General features: G+C 35.8%; 1 pseudogene; it reads right to left on the minus strand.

Annotated features, from left to right (window-relative positions):
• Nucleotides 1–3,843, minus strand: part of LOC139899703 (putative receptor-like protein kinase At3g47110) — a 62,456-nt pseudogene extending 58,613 nt beyond the window's left edge.
• Nucleotides 3,844–11,321: the final 7,478 nt, after the last annotated feature.

Consider the following 11,321-nt stretch of genomic DNA (forward strand, 5'->3'; position numbering starts at 1 on the left):
ACCGTATGCATCAGCAGTGGGAAGTTTAATGTTCGCAATGATATGTACAAGACCATACATTGCACATGCAGTGGGAGTAGTTAGTCGGTACATGGCGAATCCTGGTAAAGAGCACTGGAATGCGGTAAAGAGGATCCTAAAATACATTAAGGGTACTTTGGATGTTGCATTATGTTATGGGGAACCTGAATTTATTGTCAAATGGTATGTTGATTCAGATTATGCAGGTGATATGGATAAAAGTAAATCTACCACTACATATGTTTTTACACTTTGTGGTGGAACAATAAGATGGGTTTCAAAACTGCAGTCAGTTGTGGCGACATCAACAACAGAAGCAGAATATGTAGCAGCTACTCACGCTACTAAAGAGGCAGTATGGTTGAAGATGTTGTTGGAGGAACTCGGGCACAAGCAAGAGAATATCACTCTATTTTGTGACAACCAGAGTGCCTTGCATCTTGCAAGGAATCCAGCATTTCATTCAAAGACAAAGCATATACGAGTTCAGTATCACTTCGTTCGTGAGAAAGTGGAAGAAGGAACCGTGGATGTGCAGAAAATTCATACAAACGACAATGTGGCCGATTTTCTAACAAAGTCAATCAACCGTGACAAGTTTATTTGGTGACATTCCTCATGCGGCCTAGCGGAAACGTAAGCAACATCATTGGCAAGGAAGGATTATCGTGTGAAGATTGATTGAGTTTCAATCGAATCTTCAAGTGGGATATTGTTGAAATAGAAAATATAAATGGTTGTTGGTAGATGTTGTTGGTGGATGTAGTTGGTAAAATAAGTGGATGGTTGTTGGTAAGTTGTAGGTAACACTTTTCATTACCTAACTTGCCTAACTCTCACCAAATCCCAATCCTTACTACTATAAATAGAGCCATAAGCAAGCATTCAAATCATCCCAAAACACATTCTTCTTCTTATATTTTAAGAGTGTAATAGAGAGTTTGAGTTTAGTCTCCTAATTACAAGCGATATAAGGATTAGTAATTATCCTTGTAATTAGAGAGAAGTTGTAATTCCTATTATTCTTATTAGTGAAACGTTTCTTTCCTTGCCCGTGGTTTTTACCCTATTGGGGTTTTCCACGTTAAATCTCGGTGTTCCTTTATTATCGTTTTCATATTATTACTAGTGGTTTGCTATAATTCGGTGTCACTTTTCTCAACACAAATTTCGGAGATTACCTAGTTCGTTAGGAATTATGCCTGTGAACTGATTATCTAACATACCTAACCGCTCTAAGTTAACAAGATTATCGATCCCAGAAGGCAAGGGCCCGTGTAAAAAGTTATTAGCAAAATATAGAGATGTTATTTGAGTAGAAAGATTGCCTATAGAACTAGGAAGGACTCCACTCAATTGGTTCATATGAATACTTAACATTTCAAGTTTGCTACCATTGATCATTGAATCGATAAACTTCAACTCATCAGGTTCCGAACTCCCTAACCTGTTGTCAAATAGCCCAAGATACCAAAAGTTTGGCATTTGACTGAAGTTTATGTCAATCTTTCCGGTTAAATTGTTTGTCCCTAAGTTAAGCTCTACCAAATTCGAACAATTAGAAAAAGAGAATGCAATTTTTCCTGTTAGTTTGTTTCCTGACATCCTGAATAACTCAAGATTAGGAAGTTTTAAGCCTATATCTTGTGGAAGATCTCCACTTATTTCATTATCTATGAGACTAATGACTCTTAAAGATGATAAGTTGTACAAAGATGGAGGGATTGTACCATACAAATGGTTATTACCAAACTTAATTTCTTGCAAGTTAACCAGTTGATTTAAACCATGTGTAATGGTTCCACCTAGATGATTGTTGGCAACTGATATAGCTACAAGTGACGTGAGGTTCGTCAAGAAAGACGGTATTCCGCCTGTGAAACCGTTAGAATGAGTGGTTATGATCTCGAGGTTCAGTAGCGAACCAAGCTTTTGTGGAAGCGTGCCAACTAGTTTGTTTCTTGATAATCCAAGAACGGTGAGCCGAGTGCAGTTTGATAAACTGGTTGGGACTTCACCTTCGAAAGAATTGTTGATGAGAATTAGCTTTTGTAACCTAAATAAATTACCAATTTGTGGTGGGATTACGCTTTTGAAGCTGTTATTATCTAGTCTTATCACTCTAAGAAAACTTAAGTTTCCAATATGTGGAGACAAGGAACCAACAATGCCTCTAGATCCGAGGTCCAATGTGGTGACTCTAGTATGTCGACGACCACATGTAACACCTTCCCATTTGCAGAAATGAATAGATGTGTTCCATGTGTCGAATACGTGTTGTGGGTCGTGGGTGATGCTAGACTTAATGGCTAGGAGTGCAAGGTGATCGGTATTGCTAGACTTAACAGCTCGAGACACCAAACGGCCATTGGCCTAGCGGTATCGAGGTAACCCCTTCAACCTATAGGTTGGGGGTTCGAGTCCCGGAGGGGCATGTATATATTCGTGTTTAAATTCGTGTATGAGTGTGTGTGTTTGCCTTTAAAAAAAATAGCTCGATACAGGGTGTTTTGCAACATTGGTTACGTTGACATAGTTGAAGTCATCTGATTATCCCTAAACCCAATGTGAGTTTTTCTCCAACATATACAATCATAATCCTACATATTAAGGTGTTAGATAGTGGTTTAGAGGTGATTAATACAGTCATCTGATTATCCCTAAAACAATTATACACCAATAATGGTGGTATATATTGACCCTATAGAGAGGTTTTACCATATTCGTTCACGGACCTCTACCCAGGAACACTGCCTGAATGGATGTGTTCCCGGGTACCGTCGATCGGGTTCGGGTTTCCGTCCGAACGTGTGTAATACGTGCAAATGATGAGGGTCGTTGAAATAAATGATCTACTGATGCCAAAAAAATCGCCGTTCAAAAAAAAAAACTTGGTTAAGGAAGTTGATACAAATTGTATATCCTTTGAGTTTTACCTTAATTTTTGAAAAGCACTTGCTTTTGCGTTTTTCGCTGTTAAAGAAATCCGACGCCGGGGACGATGACCGTGGCCACTCCGTCCCGACGTTAAAGCGCCGTTAAACTTCACCGTTGCCTTTCGGCGTTAGCTAGCCGACGTTGAGATTTCAATGTATCCTTCCTTTTGATTGGCTTATTTTTCTTTATTTTTTTCTTTTATTTTTAATTTTTGCTTTTGAGAATTCAGGGGTATTTTTTGTTTGTATATGACATTTGTTGAAGATGAAGATGGAAGAAGAATCAGATAGTGACTAGTATTTAACTAAAATAAAATAGACCAATTTGCTAATTAAGTGGGCCGAATTTTTTGGGCTTAAGTTACTTTATATATTTTTAAATCGACTCCTAGTGACTATGATTGATGTCCCAATTCAATAATCGTGCTTTTACCTCTATAATTTTTTTTTTTTTCATTAAAGTTGGAGTCCACTTGAAAAGGAAGCTAATACACATCGGACTTGTTTACATATGTTTGCATAGGGGTAACTGATGTATAAACTATAAAGATAGTTGCACATAGTTTTTTTTTTTTTTTTTTTTTTTTTTTCTTTTCAAAATCTCACAATTGATCTTTAATGTCAATTTTTTGATAGATGTGCAAAGCATGAGCTTAAAAACATACTACGTAGTATATAAATATAGCCTATACCAAATACCATGGTAATATGGCCAATGAGATAACAAAAACATACATCATTAATACTACGATTTGGAAGTACCAACGTTAATTAATAAAATAATAATTAAAAGATACTCGCAATATAATGCAACCCAATTCAGAAGATCCTCCTGAATTTGATAATTCGTAAGGTTTAAATACAACCCAAACTTACATACCTGCATCAGAAAATTATAAAGTACAGGTGTTTTTCACCTCTTGTGATTATAATAAAAACACATATACTTTGTACCATTTAGATTTGAATTTCTTCTCCCCATTTATATGTATCTTGTTTTGTTTCGCTTCTTCAAGAGTGTATGCTCTAGTGCATCATAAATTGCAGTGAACCATTTTGGTGTCCCAGTTGACAACATGAGATACCCCATGAACATTCCAAGTAAACTTCCACATCCATATCCCAACATCACCACTCTCCATGTAAATCCACTCTCCTCATCACGCTCTTCCTGATCATCTGCGTCTTCCTTATCTTGTGGGAGTTCACATTGGTTAGGCAATGGTACCCCACAGAGCCCTGAATTTCGAGTAAAAGAATCGGCATTAAAGGTATCAAATTGTTTCCCTTGTGGGATACGTCCTACGAGATGATTTTGCGAAAGATTCAAGTCTGCAAGACCATTGATATCTTCAAGACTTGTAGGGATCTCTCCGGTGAGTTGATTCGATGATAGGTCTAATGATTCAATTTCTGAAAGGTTCCCAAGAGCATGTGGGATTCCACCCGTGAGGCGGTTGTGGGATAAATTTAGAGCTTTCAATGAAATTAGCTCACCGATAACGGCTGGAATCACTCCTTCAAAACTATTGTTCGATACATCAATAATTGTGTAGTCAACCAAAAGTTGTGAGAAACTTTGTTCTACCCCTTTCATTGCAACAGTGATAGAGCAATATATAGAAAAGATTCTTAAATATTCAGGATGTGTGCTCCTTGTAGCAATACTCTTCTTGGCATTGAAATTTTGAAAAAACTGTAGAGGTAGTTGTCCAACAAACTCATTATGAGACAAGTCAAGAATATGCAGACTCCTAAACGAGTAATTAGTAGTAGAAGAGATTGAGATAGGACCACTAAGTTTGTTAGATTTAAAGATAAGGACTTGTAGACTAGGAAGATCTCCTAACCAACCAGGGAATGTTCCATTTAAGAGGTTGTTTCCAAGATCAAGTTCTTTTAAGGATTTGCATTTGGACAATGAGCTAGGCACCTCTCCTTCTAACTGATTTCCATTCAAAACAAGCCCCTCTAACTGTCCAAAATCCTCAAATACGTTTGGAATGGTTCCTCCAAATCGATTATTCCCCATATCCAACATTCCGAGTTTGCTACAGTTGATCATGGAATCGATAAACTTCAACTCATCAGGTTCCAAACTCCTTAAACTGTTGTCAAATAGCCCAAGATACTGAACATTTGGTATCTGACTAAAATTTATGTCAACCTTTCCAGTAAACCTGTTTTTCCCTAAGTTAAGCTCTACCAAGTTTGAACAATTAGAAAAAGAGGATGGAATTTTTCCTGTAAGTTTGTTTTCTGACATCTGGACATATTCAAGCTTAGGAAGCCGCAAGCCTAAATCTAGTGGTAGATCTCCACTGATTTTATTATCTGTGAAACTAATGAATCTTAAAGATGATAAGTTGTACAAAGATGGGGGGATTGTACCGTACAATTGGTTATTACCAAACATAATTACTTGCAAGTTAACCAATTGATTTAAACCATGTGGAATGCTTCCACCTAGATGATTGTTGGCAGCCGTAATAACTACAAGTGACGTGAGGTTCGCCAAGAAAGATGGTATCCCTCCTGTGAAACCATTAGAATTAAGGGTTACCATCTCTAGGTTCACCAGCGAACTAAGCTTTTGTGGAAGCTTACCAACTAGTTTATTTCTAGCCAAGTGAAGAACGTTGAGCCGAGTGCAGTTTGATAAACTGGCTGGAACTTCACCTTCAAAAGAATTGTTGAATAGAATTAGGTTCCGTAACCTAAATAAATTACCTATTTGAGATGGGATTACGCTTTTGAAGCTGTTGTTCTCTAGACTTATCACTCTAAGAAAACTTAAGTTTCCAATATGTGGAGACAAGGTGCCAACAATGCTTTTAGTTCCAAGGTCCAATGCGGTGACTCTAGGATGTCGACGACCACATGTGATACCCTCCCAATTGCAGAAATGAATAGAGGTGTTCCATGTGTCGAGAACGCGTTGTGGGTCGTGGGTGATGCCAGACTTAATGGCTAGGAGCGCAAGGTGATCGGTATTGTTTTTAGCAAGTGTTGCAGAGATTAACAACATTACTGCTACTGCATGGAAGAATAAAGAAAGGTATGCCATGAACAACTTTCTTGTATATTTTTGATGTGGGAAAAATCATTCTTTTATGGGGACTGAAGTGACAAGCATTGACACATTGCAATTAAGTTTTACTTTACTTGACTCAAAGTCTTGGTCTACTTTGTAAGAGTAATTTACACGTCCACTACATGGGATTCCATTCATTAATTATGTATGTCATTGTTTTGTTTCTCTTAGTTAAGATATCACTAATTATAACATAAGGACTAGGGATAAACCCCGTTTTGACCCGTTAACCAAATCAACCCAACCTGACTCGTTTTTCAGGTATACTTAACACTTACCCTATTTCACTTCAGCGTTCCCAAAGAATATTGGCATGATCATAGTACTTAACGTGTCTCCACTCCTCTTACCATCCTTTGTGTCAACCTGATGCCTCCAATTTTGTTACATGATAATCTCATCTATAAAAGAATAATTCTACATAAATCATTTCTGAGGGTTAATTCAGCTGCCATTTTAGGAGATGTTGACTACATCCTAAAAAACTGTCATTGATGAAGTACATGCTAAAAACTATCTTTATATATGTTATTGTGTACTTGTACTCTAAGTGTGAAATGGTAAACGGATGAAGTATTTCCTCTTCAGGCTACTTAGGGAGGCCGGATATTTTTTTTATCCAAATGTATGCAAACTACTGGGTTATCACGTGATAACTTTCCACCATTTCCTAGCCACTCCAAGATACAAGTGTGCTTAGTGAGATTTAGCCGTGAAACTTTTTACGAGGATATCAAGAGTCCAATTTGGACGTCAGAATTTGATCCCTTGTATATATACCTCCATGGTGATTGATCCATTATATAGTTTAGAAAGTGTGAATGATGAGTAACTGAAGCATGGTCATTGACTTTCTATTCCTCGTATAGAAACAATAATGTTTTGATCCCTTTTTTGGTCCATAAAGCGATGTTGATGAGTACATTCTTTGACTCGTCTAAGTAGGAAGAAAGAACATTAATACTTTGATCCCTTAGTTGGTTCATAAGCAATGATTATGTTTCTTATCGTTTGACTGATATAGGTTGCAATAAAACTTTAATCAGTCGTTGTCGATGGATAAAACCGTGGAAGCAACACGGAAATTTTATGAAGAATCATTATTTATTTATCTACATACTAATTGTCACCACCAATTATTATAATTATCGTTCGTAGGTAGTTACTGTAGGTGAGGTAGTTTGTAGGTAGTTTAGTTTGGTAAGGGCTCGTTTTGTATTTCATTGTATCGGTCGTACTGGTTGATTTTCAGATATGTAATTAATGGTATCGTTTTTATCCCCAAAAATAAATCATTTGTTATAATAATAAGAATAATATAGATATGGATAGTCAATTTTGGTGTATACATATAGTCAATTTTGGTACACAAAGTATGTATTTTTATATTGAGATTTTAGGCTATAAATACTCATGAATGCAAGCATTAAACTTGCACCATTTCTCACACTTACAAAGTGTTTCTTTCTTTCTCTCCATTATCATCTTTGTTCTTACACTTCATTAGTAGTATTCTAAATCAAGAATCAAATCACTAAAGGTAGTTATAAGCCTACTGAATTATAACATCAAGAATCAAACCACTAAAGGTAGTTATAAGCCTACTGAATTATAACACGTTATCAGCACGATAATCTTAATACTAAATATGGTTGGCTCTGCCACCAAAATGATATATGGTCGGTTATACCACCAAAATGATATATGGTCGGTTATACCACCAAAATGATATATGGTCGGTTATACCACCAAAATGATATATGGTCGGTTATACCACCAAAATGATATATGGTCGGTTATACCACCAGAATGATATAGGTCGGTTATACCACCTGAAAAAATATATGGTCGACACTGTCGCCAAATTTTCATTTATGTTTACTAATATTTATATTTTTGTTATATAACATTTATTTATGATTGCTTACACATGGTCGACACTGTCACCTACTTATCATTTATGTTATATTAAATTTATGTTTAATGTTTATATACTTATGAATATAAATTGACTCTAATTTATCATGATGTTTGTTTTAATTTTTGATAATAGAAAATGTCGAATCTGGAAAAGCTTAAATTTACTCCTTTAGAATCAACTGGAAACAACTACATGCCATGGGTTATAAAAGTAAAAATGCATCTTAAATCAATGGGCATTCTTGAAACCATAAATGAAAACAACACTTGTTCTGAAAAAGAACAAGCTACGGCATGTTGCTTTATTCATCAACATATTGATGAATGCTTACAAAATAATTATGTGACTGTAGAAGATCCCCATGTTTTATGGGAAGGTCTCAAAAGCAGATTCAATAATCAAAGAGAAATTTTACTTCCAGCTGCAATGGAACAATGGAGAACATTAAGGTTCCAAGACTTTAAGAAAGTAAATGAATACAGCTCAGCTCTGTATAATACATGTTCACAACTTAAATTCTGTGGACATGAAATTAGTGATGCAGACATGATGGAGAAAACTTTCTCCACAATGAATGCTGCAAACATCACAGTGCAAAGAAATTTGAGAATGCTAAAGTTCAAAACATATCCTGAACTTAATTCATATCTCTTAGTTGCAGAGCAAAATGATGAGCTATTAATGAAAAATCAGCAATCCCGTCCTACTGGTACACTTGCAATCCCTGAAGCAAATACTGCAAATAATTATAAACAAGGACAAGGACGCGGGCAAGGTCGTGGTTATAATAACCATCACCATCATCATGCCAAAAGCCATAACTATGGTAGAAACCATCCTTATGGTAATGGTAATGGGCGTGGACGTGGTCGTGGTCGTGGCCGTGGTGGTCAAAGAAATAGTAATCCACGAAAATATAAATATCAACCACAAAACAAGCCCATTAAACAAGATGTTGAAGAAAATTCTTCTAAAAATTCTGAAGAATCTTGCTACAGATGTGGTAGAATGGGCCACTGGGCTAATACTTGCCGAACATCTAAACATCTTGTTAAGATGTATCAGGATTCGCTGAAAGGTAAAGAAAAGGAAGTAAATTTTGTGGATAATATTGATCCAACAGTCACTGAGAAACCATCTGATTTATATGAAGATTTCTTGAATGTTTAAGTTGTGTGTCTTTTGAAAAATAAACGATTTAATATCGTCTGTCTTTGTCATTATGTTTGCTAAATGTTTCAGTACTATCTATTTGCGTTTAAAATATTGTGTAATATTAATGTACTCACTATTTATTTCTTATATATGAAGTTCAATATGAATTTTGCTGGAATACAACATCAATCAAGTGGTGGAGATCTCTGTATAGCAGACAGTGGAACTACACACACTATACTTAAATCCGAGAAATATTTTATTGATCTAAAACCAACGGAAGGAACTATACATACAATATCAGGACCTGCTAACTTGATAAAAGGGATAGGAAAGGCAAATTTCATACTACCAAATGGTACAAAATTTTTAATAAATGATGCCTTATTTTCTCCCATGTCAAGCAGAAATTTATTGAGTTTCTCCGACATATACCTTAACGGGTATGATTATCAGTCAGTGACAACAGAAAATGAGAAATATTTAAGTATCACTGACAAGAGTCATGTGGTTGAAAAACTGCCAAGACTTAGTTCTGGATTACATTATACACATATAAATGTACCAGAAATACATATGGTAGTTAACAAAAAATATATTGATCCTGGTGTATTCAGTTTATGGCATAACAGATTAGGCCATCCAGGATCAACAATGATGAAAAGGATTATTGAATGTACTCATGGACATCCATTAAAGGATAGAAAAATCCATCATGATACAATGGTTCCATGTACATCTTGCTCTCTTGGAAAATTGATAACTAGACCCTCACCACTTAAGGTTGAGAAAGAATCACCAATGTTTCTTGAAAGAATTCAAGGTGATATATGTGGACCAATTCATCCACCATGTGGACCATTTAGATATTTCATGGTTCTAATAGACGCATCTAGCAGATGGTCTCATGTTTGTCTGTTATCAAGCCGTAATGTGGCATTTGCAAAATTTCTTGCCCAAATTATTAAATTGAGAGCTCATTTTCTGATTACACCATTAAAAGGGTGAGACTTGATAATGCTGGTGAATTTACATCTCAAGCATTTAATGACTATTGCATGTCTATAGGAATTGTTGTTGAACATTCTGTTGCTCATGTGCATACACAAAATGGTTTAGCCGAGTCATTGATTAAACGTTTACAGTTAATTGCTAGACCATTGATAATGAGAACAAAACTCCCTGTATCTATATGGGGTCATGCAATTTTACATGCTGCTGCATTGATTCGCATCAGACCAAGTGCAAGTCATAAATATTCCCCCCTACAACTTGCTTTTGGTCAAGAGCCAAATATTTCCCATCTTAGAACATTTGGTTGTGCAGTGTATGTTCCAATTGCGACACCACAACGTACAAAAATGGGTCCTCAAAGGAGGTTGGGAATATATGTTGGATATGAAACATCTTCAATATTAAGGTATATTGAACCTATGACAGGTGACGTTTTTACAGCACGTTTTGCTGATTGTCATTTTAATGAAACATTGTTCCCTAGATTAGGGGGAGAAATGAAAAATAAAGAAAATGATGTTTCATGGTGTGAACCTCAATTAAAGTATCTTGATCCTCGCACAAAAGAATGCGAGACAGAAGTTCAAAAGATAATGCATATACAAGAACTTGCAAATCAATTGCCTGATGCATTTACAGATACAAAAACGGTGACAAAATCATATATACCAGCAGTAAATACTCCAGCTCGAATTGAAATTCCAAAAGCTGGAAATAACGTCACTCATGAATCTTTGCCACGTCAGAAACGTGGAAGACCAATCGGTTCAAAGGATAAAAATCCTCGAAAAAGAAAATCAGCTGATAATGAAGTAAAAGAAAGTGTTCAAGAAGAACCACAAATCAGTACTCCTACTGCAGAGGAGATTGATGATGTCAATACAGAAATTGCAATCAATTATGCATATTCAAAAATATTATGGAACCGAAATGAAATGAAAAATCTTGATGAGAAATTTTCATTTAATGTTGCATATGACATCATGAATAATGATGATGATCCAGAACCAACATCTATGGTTGAATGTCAAAATAGACATGATTGGGCTCAATGGAAAGAAGCAATACGAGCTGAATTAGAATCACTCAATAAAAGAAAAGTTTTCGGATCCATCATTCTCACTCCTAAAGATGTGAAACCTGTAGGATACAGATGGATTTTTGTCCGAAAAAGAAATGA

The sequence above is a fragment of the Rutidosis leptorrhynchoides genome, chromosome 3, assembly GCF_046630445.1.
Source record: "Rutidosis leptorrhynchoides isolate AG116_Rl617_1_P2 chromosome 3, CSIRO_AGI_Rlap_v1, whole genome shotgun sequence".
Classification (NCBI taxonomy): domain Eukaryota; kingdom Viridiplantae; phylum Streptophyta; class Magnoliopsida; order Asterales; family Asteraceae; genus Rutidosis; species Rutidosis leptorrhynchoides.